Source organism: Arachis stenosperma, chromosome 5 (genome assembly GCF_014773155.1).
Source record: "Arachis stenosperma cultivar V10309 chromosome 5, arast.V10309.gnm1.PFL2, whole genome shotgun sequence".
In the NCBI taxonomy this organism is placed as follows: Eukaryota; Viridiplantae; Streptophyta; class Magnoliopsida; order Fabales; family Fabaceae; genus Arachis; species Arachis stenosperma.
Window position 1 is genome coordinate 105,763,199 of NC_080381.1, and position 12,350 is coordinate 105,775,548.

The following is a 12,350-nucleotide window of genomic DNA, read 5'->3' on the forward strand; positions in this document are numbered from 1 at the left end:
TTCTATATGTGAGAGCTTGAGTGTGTATCTCTTGGCCTCCTGGTTCACGACGCATGGTTGCCTCTCCTGACAACAGAGCCTTCCATTCCGTGAGATCAGAGTCTTCGTGGTATAAGCTAGAATCAATTGGCAGCATTCTTGAGATCTGGAAAGTTTAAACCTTGTCTGTGGTATTCCGAGTAGGATCTGGGATGGGATGACTATGACGAGCTTCAAACTCGTGACTGTTGGGCGCAGTGACAGTGTGAAAAAAGGATCAATGGATCTTATTCCGACACGATCGAGAACCGACAGCTGATTAGCCATGCGGAAAATCGTAGAGGACATATTTTCACTGAAAGGATGGATGGTAGCCATTGACAACGGTGATCCACCAACATACAGCTTGCCATGGAAGGGAGTACGCATGATTGGATAAGGACAATAGGAAAGCAGAGGCTCAGAGGGAACAAAGCATCTCCATACGCTTATCTGAAATTCCCACCAATGAATTGCATAAGTATCTCTATCCTATTTTATGTTTTATTTCTCTTTTTATTATGAAAACCTTATAACCATTTTAATCCTCCTGACTGAGATTTACAAGATGACCATAGCTTGCTTCAAGCTGACAATCTCCGTGGGATCGACCCTTACTCACGTAAGGTATTACTTTGATGACCCAGTGCACTTGCTGGTCAGCTGTGCGGAGTTGTGAGAGAAGTGTGAACTCACGACTTCGCATACCATACATCAAAGCATGAATTAAACCTAGATCTAGAGAAGAATTAAACATAATCCTAAACCTAATTCTAGAGAGAAGAGAGAGCTTATCTCTCTAGAAAACTAAAACTAAAGCTAGACCTTAAGTCCTCATGAAACATAGCATGCCTTTCCCTTCAATCCTTGATCCTTTTAAGCATTTTGGCGCCAAAGTTAGTTCAGATTGGGCCCCACACCCCCTGTGAATTCGCTGGGCATGAATTCAGTTAAAAAATCACGTGTCAGCATCGACGCATACGCGCACAGCACGCTTACGCGTCCATGGGGTTTTGCGCGATCCACGTGTAGGCGTCTAGTGCGCGTGCGCGTCCATGGACTTGTCTCAAATCTTTGGCTATTCATGATTTTTCCACTTTGCATGCTTTCTCTTCACTCCTTTGATCCATTCCTAGCCCTTTTCAATCTGAAATCACTAGCAAACACATCAAGGCATCTAGTGGAATCAAAGGAAGATTAAAATTATCAAATTAAAGACCTAAAAAAGCATGTTTTCACACTTAATCACAATTAAAGGAGAAATCACAAAACTATGCTATTTCATTGAATAAATGTGAGAAAAGATTGATAAAATGCTCTAGATTCAACACAAGATAAACCCTACAAATGGGATTTATCAGTTGTTTGCAACCATCTCAATGAGTTCTCTAGCTTCTGCAGGTGTTTTCTTCAAGTGGAAAGATCCACCTGCAGAGCTGTCCAATGAAATTTTGGACAATTTAGATAAACCATCATAGAACACGCCTATGATGGACCACTCTGAGAGCATGTCAAGAGGACATCTCTTGATCAGTTGCTTGTATCTTTCCCAAACTTCATAGAGGGATTTACCTTCTCTTTGCCTGAAGGTTTGAACTTCCACTCTAATTTTACTCATCCTTTGAGGGGGAAAGAACTTAGCCAGAAAAGCATTAACCAGCTTTTCCCAAGAGTCAAGACTCTCTCTTGGTTGGGCATCCAACCATAGCTTAGCTCTGTCTCTTACAGCAAAAGGAAAGAGCATATGCTTGTAGACTTTAGGATTAACTCCATTAGTCTTTACAGTATCATAGATCTATAAGAACTCAACTAAAAACTGATGTGGATCTTCCATTGAAAGTCCATGAAATTTGCAGTTTTGCTGCAGAAGAGAGACTAACTGATGCTTAAGCTCAAAATTGTCAGCTCCAATGGCAGGTACAGAGATACTTTTGCCATAAAAGTCAGAGGTAGGCATGGTGAAGTCACCAAGGACCTTTCTTGGCTCCTCTTGAGGTTCGGCCATGTCCTCTGTTTTTTGTTCAAAACTTTTTGAAAGGTCTCTTCCGGAGTGTTGTGCTTTAGCTTATTGTAAACGCTTCTTTAGAGTCTTCTCAGGTTCAGGATCAGGAGTCAAGGGGGGTTCTTTATCCTTGTTCTTGTTCATAAACAAGAAAAGAAGAAAGATGGAAAAGAAGAAAGCTCTTTATGCCAATTGGCAAGAAGCTCCTCCTTAAAGTGAGATGTGAAGAAAGAAGAAAGAATAAAAGAGAAAAGTGAAGATGGAGTTCGAATGCTATGAGTAGAGATGAAAAGAAGTATAAATAGAAAAAATAAATAAGAATTAAAATATTTTATTTTATTTCATTTATTAATTAATTAATTTTCAAAAATTAAGGTTATTATTTTAAAAAGAACTGAAATTTAGTTAGTGTATTTTTGAAATAGAGAAAAGAGAAAGAGGAAGAAATTTTCAAAATTAAGAGAGATGAGAGTTAGTTAGGAGGTTTTGAAAAAGAAGAGAGAGAAGAAGAGAGATAGTTTTCGAAAATTAAGGAAGAGAAGAGTTAGTTAGGAAGTTTTGAAAAAGAAGAGAGAGAAGATAAGATATTAATTAAGAGAAGGTTTGAATTTAAAATACGATGAGAAGATAAGATAAGAAAAGATTTGAAATTGAAATTTGAAATTAGAAAAGAGATAAGAAAATATAAAATAAGAAATTAAAAAGATTTGAAAAAGGTATGATTTTAAAATTGGAAGTTAGAAAAGATAAGATATGAAATAAAAAGATTTAAAAAAGATATGATTAGAAATTTGATTTTGAAAAAGATTTAATTTTAAAGTTTTAAATTTAGAAAAAGATAAGATAAGATTTTCAAATTTTGAAAAAGATAGGATAAGATTTTTAAAAGATAAGATTTTTTTGAAAAAGATATTATTTTTATTTTTGAAAAGATTTGATTTTTGAAAACTTGACAACTAAGATATGATAAGATAAAAATTTAAAATCAAAATCTGAATTTTTATTTATGATTTTCGAAAATATGGTTAAAATAAAAATAGAAAAGATATTTTTATTTTTGAATTCAATGATGAAAGAGAAAAACATACAAAAGATACAAAACTTAAAATTTTTAGATCTAGCACCCCTTATTTTCGAAAATTTGGAGGAAAGACACAAAGGGACACCAAACTTAAAAATTTTAAGATCAAAACACAAAAAGAACTCAAGAACACATTGAAGGCTAACAAGAACAAGACTCAAAGACTCAAAGAACACAAGAACATAAAAAGAACACCAAACTTAAAGTTTTTAGAAAACTAAGACACAATTTTCGAAAATTTAAAAGAAAAGCAACAAGAAAACACTAAACTTAAAAACTTGACACAAGAATTAACCAAAAAAAAACTATTTTTGAAAATTTTTAGAAAATATGACTTAATGAAAACGCAAAACTCAACAAGAACAAACACGAAAGACTCAAACCAAGAACAAAGATTGAACAAAGAAAAAGAAAAATATTTTTGAAAAAGTTTTAATTTTTTTTCGAAATTTGAAGAAGAAGAAAATAAAAATAAAAAAAACAACACGAACACAAACAAAGACTCTTAAACAAAAAGCTAAGGATGCTTGAAAATAAATTTTTTGAAATAGGTTTTTGGAAAAAGTTTTAAAATTTTTGGAAAAAATAAGGAAGAAGAAAACAAAAATTAAAAATAAAAATTACCTGATCTAGGGAGCAAGACAATTCGTCAGTTTTTTCAAACTCAACAATCCCCGGCAACGGCGCCAAAAACATGGTAGCACGAATCCCCACACTTTCGTACTGTTGTACCAGCAAGTGCACTGGGTCGTCCAAGTAATACCTGAGCGAGTCAAGGTCGATCCCACGAGGATTGTGGCTTGAAGCAAGCTATGACAATCTTGCAAGTCTTAGTCAGGCAGATCAGAAGGTTGATAGATAAATATTTGTGAGATTATTATAATAGGGTGCTAATACTTTAAGGATAGAGTTGAAAGTTGGAGTTGCTTTGTCTTTCTGAATTAACTCTGGTACTACTGTCTTCTTTGCTTGTGAATGATCTTCTTCTATGGCAGGCTGTATATGATCAAAGCCATTGCCCATGGTCATTGATCTCCTCTACCCCAGATCAAACGCAATTGCCCGTGGTCATTCAATCTGACGGAGGGTAAAGCTCTAGCAGTTCATTCTCTTGGTGATCCTACTCAAAATGCCACAGACAAGGTCGAATCTTCCATATCAGAGAACACTGCTTCTTTGGATTCTAGCCTATAACACGGAGACCCTAATCTCCCTGGAAATCGGCTAAACTGATGTCTCGAGAAGTCCCCAACGAAGTCATGGATTAGCCGTATGAGAGATGTATAAACATAGCTGTTGATTCGTGCTTTCCAGCCACGTATTCACACGAACCTAGGTAGACGTGGTTGTTTGTCAGGCACGTTCGTCTAAGTATGATGAATAGAGCTGATTGTCTGATCATCATATAAACCACGATGAAGATCGGATATACATCTTAGAAGTAAATCAACACGGATCGAAGAAGAAACATTAATACTTTTATTAATTCATAGGACTCAGCAGGGCTCCTCCCCTCAACCTAGGAGGTTTAGAAACTCATACTGAAAGTAAAATACAATGAAAAACTCGAAAATAGCATAAAGTTCTGGATGTTCTCCCTAATGATTATGTAAAATACACTTTAAATACTAAACAGATGACTAGTAAGGATAAAACAGTCTATTTAGTGCTAAATCCACTCCTGGGCCCACTTGGTGAGTGTTTGGACTGAGTTTTGATGAGATCCACGTGCTATGAGGTCTCTTGGGCTTGGAATGCCAGCTAGGGTGTCCACTCTGGGCATTTGGATGCTGGTCTCTGCTCTTTGGGCGCTGGACGCCTGGAAAGGGGCAGGAAGCTGACATTGGACGCCAGTTTTGGGCCTTTTAATTCCGAAATAAAGTATAAACAATTATATATTGCTGGAAAGCTCTGAAAGTCAGCTTTCCATAACTATTGAGAGCACTCCATTTGGACTTCTGTAGCTCCAAAAAAGCTCTTCTGAGTGCAGGCAGGTCAAATCCGGACAGCATCTGCAGTGCTTTCTCTGTCGTTGAATCAGACTTCTGCTCCAGCTCCTCTATTTCAGCCAGAAAATACCTGAAATTGTACAAAAATACAAAAACTCATAGTAAAATCAAAAAATATGAATTTAACACTAAAACCTATAAAAACTCAATAAAAATTAAACAAAGCATACTAAAAACTATATGAAAATGATGCCAAAAAGCGTATAAAATATCCGCTCATCAATGCTTAGCCACCTGATTTTCAAAACCTTTTCGATTCCTAATTTCAATGTCAAATTCTTGCAAGAGAAGCATCCATCTTATTAACCTTGGTTTAGTATCCTGTTTAGTTAAAAGAAACTTAAGAGATGAGTGATCAGTGTAGACAATTACTTTTGAACCAATTAAATAGGATCTAAACTTATCAAAAGAAAAAATTAAGACTAAAAGCCCTTTCTTTGTTGTGGTGTAATTATTTTGTGCATCATTTATAACACGGCTTGCATAATAAATGACATGTAAGTCTTGTCTTGTGTTTGCCCCAAAACTGCACCTATTCCAAAGTCACTTGCATCACACATAAGTTCAAAGGGTAAAGCCCAATTTGGTGGAGCAATAATGGGTGCAAAGATGAGCTTAGCCTTTAGAGTTTCAAAGGCATGCACACATTCATTATAAAAAATAGAAGGGACATCAGTGACCGAAAGATTGCTTTATGACTTTATAAATCTCCTGTAAAATCCAGCATGACCTAGGGAACTTCTTATGGCTTTGACACTTACAGGAGGTGGTAATTTCTCAATTACCTCTACCTTGGCCCTATCAACCTCTAAGCCTTTGTTTGAGATCCGGTGGCCAAGAACAATACTTTCGGTAACCATAAAATGACATTTTTTCCAATTTAAAACAAGCTTTGTCTCTTGCACCTTCTCCAAACTAAGGTTAGATGATACAAGCAATCATAAAAAAAATCATAAAAAATAGAGAAATCATCAATAAATACCTCAATGAATTTTTCAACCATGTCATAAAAAATAGAAAGCATGCACCTCTGAAAAGTGGCAGGAGCATTGCAAAGCCCAAAAGGCATGCGACGGTAGGCAAAGACACCAAACAAGCAAGTGAATGCCATCTTCTCTTGATCCATAGGGTCTAGTGCAATTTGATTGTAACCCGAAGAGCCATCCAAGAAATAATATAATGCATGTCCCACTAATCTCTCAAGCATCTAATCAATAAAGGGCAAGAAAAAGTGACAATTCCTAGTGGCAGTGTTGAGCTTCCTATAGTCAATGCACATGCACCATCATGTGACCGTTCTTATAGGAATGAGCTCATTCTTTTCATTAGTGATCATTGTGACTCCGCCTTTATTGGGAATAACTTGAACCAGGCTCACCCAAGGACTATCAGAAATTGGATTAATTATCCCCACTTGCCATTACTTCATTACTTCTTTTTAAACTACCTCTTTCATTACTGGGTTAAGCCTCCATTGTGCTTACACCACTGGTTTAGAATAATCTTCATGAAGGATTTTCTGCATGCACACACCAGGGTTTATTCTCTTAAGATCTTTAATGGTCCATCCAAGGGTAGTTTTATGGTCTTTTAGTACTTTAAGCAATTCAGCTTTCTCAGACATGCTCAAAGAGGAACTTATAATCATTGCAAAATTATTGTTAGAACCAAGAAATGCATATTTGAGGTTTGGAGGCAGGGGCTTTAATTCAAGCTTTGGCAACCCCTCCTCCTTATCAGGGACCAAAATTGCTTTATTTTGTGGTGCTGGAAAATTTTCTATCTTTTTCACCCACGTGGCTTTCTTCAGAGGGCTCCTCTAGGGAATTTAGCTCCTCCTCTTCTAAAGTCTCTTAGATCAAAGGATTAATTAAGTAAATCTTCATATAATCCTCTGAGTCACTAGGATGTTGCATTGCCTTGAATACATTAAACACAATAAAATACTTAAACCTTGATCCAAGACAGTTGCACAAATATAAAGTTTGTGCAATTTTAAGGCCGTTTAGTATTTTTAAGATAATAAAGAAACTGAGTCGCCAAAGTTGTTTTGACAAAGGACTTGGTACGAAATTTGGAATAGTAAACCAATAAAATACTTAGGGATAAAATGATCTTTTGCATAAATATAAGGGCAAAAATAATCTTTTGTGTTATTTGGGGTAAAATTGGCATTAATTAAAAGTGTTAGGGATAAATCTCCAAGGAAGAGTCGTAGGGTTAGATTGGTAAAATTTGGATACTAAATAAGGCTAAAAGTAAAATCTAGAACACTTAAGGGCATAATGGTAATTTTTTCATAAAGTAAAATATAAAAATGGTTAATTAACTTAATGAGGGATAAAAAGATCTTTTAGAAAAAATATGAGTGCAAAATGGTAAATGGTGCGCAGATTTGTGATCATCAATGGCGCCATCAACATGGTACGCTCAATTGCAATCTCAACTCTTTATCACAACTTCGCGCAACTGGTGGACGAAATTGTGATCACATCAATGTAGTATTCTTTGTTGTTGTATGGAATCATTATTATGGCACCTATGTGTGGACACAACTCCGTTCAACTTAACCAGCAAGTGTACTGGGTCATCCAAGTAATACCTTACGTGAGTAAGGGTCGATCCCACAGAGATTGTTGGTATGAAGCAAGCTATGGTCACCTTGTAAATCTCAGTTAGGCAGATTAAATGGTTATGGATTTCGAAAATTAATAATAAATAGAAAATAAAAAGGGATAGAAATACTTATGTAAATCAATAGTGGGAATTTCAGATAGGTGTATGGAGATGCTAGAATCCTTTCGAATCTCTACGTTCTTATTACTTTCATCCAATCCCTCTTACTCCTTTCCATGGCAAGCTGTATGTAGGGCATCACCGTTGTCAATGGCTACATCCCATCCTCTCAGTGAAAATGGTCCTATGCTCTGTCACAGCATGGCTAATCATCTGTCGGTTCTCAATCAGGTTGGAATAGAATCCCTTGATTCTTTTGCGTCTGTCACTAACGCCCAGCCTTCAGGAGTTTGAAGCTCGTCACAGTCATTCAATACCGGAATCCTACTCGGAATACCACAGACAATGTTAGACTTTCCGGATTCCCGAGATCCTACTCGGAATACCACAGACAAGGTTAGACTTTCCGGATCCCCATGAATGCCGCCATCCATCTAGCTTATACCACAAAGATTCTGTTGGGGAATCTAAGAGATATGCGTCCGGCCTAAAGTAGAACGGAAGTGGTTGTCAGTCACGCGCGTTCAGAGGTGAGAATGATGATGAGTCTCACGGATCATCACATTCATCAAAGTGTTGTGCAACGTATATCTTGGAATAAGAATAAAAGAGAATTGAATAAAAAGTAATAGTAATTGTATTGAAACTTGAGGTGCAGCAGAGCTCCACACCCTTAATCTATGGTGTGTAGAAACTCCACCGTTGAAAATACATAAGTGAAAGGTTTAGGCATGGCCGAATGGCCAGCCCCCTGAATGATCAAAAGACCGAATGATCAAAGACTTAAACAGTCAAAAGATTAAACTGTCAAAAGATGTCCAATACAATAGTAAATTATCCTATTTATACTAGGCTAGCTACTAGGGTTTACATGAGTAAGTAATTGATGCATAAATCCACTTCCGGGGCCTACTTGGTGTATGCTTGGGCTGAGCTTGATCTATCCACGAGCTGAGGCTTTTATTGGAGTTGAACTCCAAGTTATAACGTGTTTTGGGCGTTCAACTCCGGATCATGACGTTTTTCTGGCGTTTAACTCCAGACAACAGCATGTACTTGGCGTTCAACGCTAATTTACGTCATCAATTTCCAAATAAAGTATGGACGATTATATATTGCTGGAAAGCTATGGATGTCTACTTTCCAACGCCGTTAAGAGCGCGCCATTTGGAGTTTTGTAGCTCCAGAAAATTCATTTTGAGTACAGGGAGGTCAGATTCCAACAGCATCAGCAGTCCTTTTGTCAGCCTTTTTCAGAGTTTTGCTCAAGTCCCTCAATTTCAGCCAGAATTTACCTGAAATTACAGAAAAACACACAAACTCATAGTAATGTCCAGAAATGTGAATTTAACATAAAAACTAATGAAAACATCCCTAAAAGTAGCTTGAACTTACTAAAAACTACCTAAAAACAATGCCAAAAAGCGTATAAATTATCCGCTCATCACAACACCAAACTTAAATTGTTGCTTGTCCCCAAGCAACTAAAAATCAATTAGGATAAAAAGAAGAGAATATACTATAAATTCCAAAATATCAATGAATATTAATTCTAATTAGATGAGCGGGACTTGTAGCTTTTTGCTTCTGAACAGTTTTGGCATCTCACTTTTTCCTTTGAAGTTTAGAATGATTGGCTTCTCTAGGAACTTAGAATTTTGGATAGTGTTATTGACTTTCCTAGCTAAGCATGTTGATTCTTGAACACAGCTACTTATGAGTCTTGGCCGTGGCCCTATGCATTTTGTTTTCCAGTATTACCACCGGATACATAAATGCCACAGACACATGACTGGGTGAACCTTTTCAGATTGTGACTCAGCTTTGCTAGAGTCCCCAGTTAGAGGTGTCCAGAGCTCTTAAGCACACTCTTTTTGCTTTGGATCACGACTTTAACCACTCAGTCTCAAGCTTTTCACTTGGACCTTCATGACACAAGCACATGGTTAGGGACAGCTTGGTTTAGCCGCTTAGGCCTGGATTTCATTTCCTTGGGCCCTCCTATCCATTGATGCTCAAAGCCTTGGATCCTTTTTACCCTTGCCTTTTGGTTTTAAGGGCTATTGGCTTTTTCTGCTTGCTTTTTCTTTTTCTTTCTATTTTCTCTTTTTTTTTCGCAAGCCTTATTTTTTTCACTGCTTTTTCTTGCTTCAAGAATCAATTTCATGATTTTTCAGATTATCAATAACATGTCTCTTTGTTCATCATTCTTTCAAGAGCCAACAATTTTAACATTCATAAACAACAAGATCAAAAATATGCACTGTTCAAGCATTCATTCAGAAAACAAAAAGTATTGTCACCACATCAATATAATTAAATTAAATTCAAGGACAATTTTCGAAATTTATGTACTTCTTGTTCTTTTGAATTAAAACATATTTCATTTAAGAGAGGTGAAGGATTAATGGATTTTATTCATAGCTTTAAGACATGGTTTCTACATACTAATGATCATGAGGTAGAGACACAAAACATAGATAAACATAACATTAAAAACCGAAAAATAGAAAGAAATAAAAACAAGGAATGAATCCACCTTAGTGGCGTCTTCTTCTTGAAGGACCAACAATGTCCTTAAGCTCTTCTATGTCCCTTCCTTGCCTTTGTTGCTCCTCCCTCATTGCTCTTTGATCTTCTCTTATTTCATGGAGAATGATGGAGTGCTCATGATGTTCCACCCTTAATTGTTCCACATTGTGGCTCAAATCTTCTAAGGAAGTGTTGAGTTGTTCCCAATAGTTGTTGGGAGGAAAGTGCATCCCTTGAGGCATCTCAGGGATTTCTTGATGATGAGCTTCCTCATGCATCTCTTGAGAACCGTGGAGGGTCTCTCTTGCTTGCTCCATCCTCTTCTTGGTGATGGGCTTATCCTCTTCAATGGAGATGTCTTCTTCTATGATAACTCCAGCTGAGTAACATAGATGGCAAATAAGGTGAGGAAAAGATAGCCTTGCCATGGTGGATGGCTTTTCAGCTATTTTGTAGATTTCATTGGAGATGACTTTATGAACTTCTACTTCCTCCCCAATCATGATGCTATGAATCATGATGGCCCAATCCACAGTAACTTCAGATCGGTTGCTAGTGGGAATGATGGAGCGTTGAATGAACTCCAACCATCCTCTAGCTACAGGCTTGAGGTCCAGTCTTCTTAGTTGAACTGGCTTGCCTTTGGAGTCTATTTTCCATTGAGCTCCTTCCATACATATGTCCATTAGGACTTGGTCCAACCTTTGATTAAAGTTGACCCTTCTAGTGTAGGGGCGTGCATCTCCTTGCATCATGGGCAAGTGGAACGCCAACCTCACATTTTCCGGACTAAAATCTAAGTATTTCACCCGAACCATTGTGAGATAATTCTTTGGACTCGGGTTCATACTTTTATCATGGTTCCTAGTGATCCATGCATTGGCATAGAACTCTTGAACCATTAAGATTCCGACTTGTTTCATGGGGTTGGTTAAGACTTCCCAACCTTTTCTTCGGATCTCATGTCGGATCTCCGGATACTCATTTTTCTTGAGCTTGAAAGGGACCTCAGGAATCACCTCCTTCTTTGCCACAACATCATAGAAGTGGTCTTGATGGCTTTTGGAGATGAATCTTTCCATCTCCCATGACTCAGAGGTGGAAGCTTTTGTCTTCCCTTTTCCTTTTCTAGAGGATTTTCCGGCCTTAGGTGCCATTGATGGTAGTGGAAAACAAAAAAGATTGTGCTTTGACCACACCAAACTTAAAATATTGCTCGTCCTCGAGCAAGAGAAGAAAGAATAGAAGAAGAAGAAGAAGAAGAAGAAGAAGAAGAAGAAGAAGAAGAAGAAGAAGAAGAAGAAGAAGAAGAAGAGAATATGGAGGAGAAGAGGGAATGTGTATTCGGCCAAGGGGGAGAAGATTTGGTTGTGTTGTGTGAAAATGAAGGAGAAAGGAAGGGTATATATAGGGAAAGGGGAGAGGGTAGGTTCGGCCATTTAGGGTGGGAATGGGTGGGAAAATGTTTTTGAATTTTGAAGGTAGGTGGGGTTTATGGGGAAGAGTGGATGGATGTGAGTGGTGAATGGGGTAATTGGGAAGAGAGATTGAGGTGATTGGTGAAGGGTTTTGGGAAGTGTGATATGGGGAAGAGTAAAATAGGATTAGGAGGTAAGGTGGAAATATGTTAGGTGGGGATCCTGTGGGGTCCACAGATCCTGAGGTGATCCTGTGGGGTCCACAGATCCTGAGGTGTCAAGAAATTCCATTCCTACACCAAATAGGCATGTAAAATGCCATTGCACACCATTCTGGCGTTTAAACGCCGAGTGATGCACATTCTGGGCGTTCAACGCCATTGTAAAGCATGTTCTGGGCGTTCAACGCCCACATGTAGCATGTTTCTGGCGTTGAACGCCAGTTTCATGCTTGTTACTAGCGTTCAGTGCCATCTTTTCCTCTAGGCACATTTTTGGCGTTCAAACACCAGAATGTGCTTGTTTCTGGCGTTCAGCGCCAGATTCATGCTCTG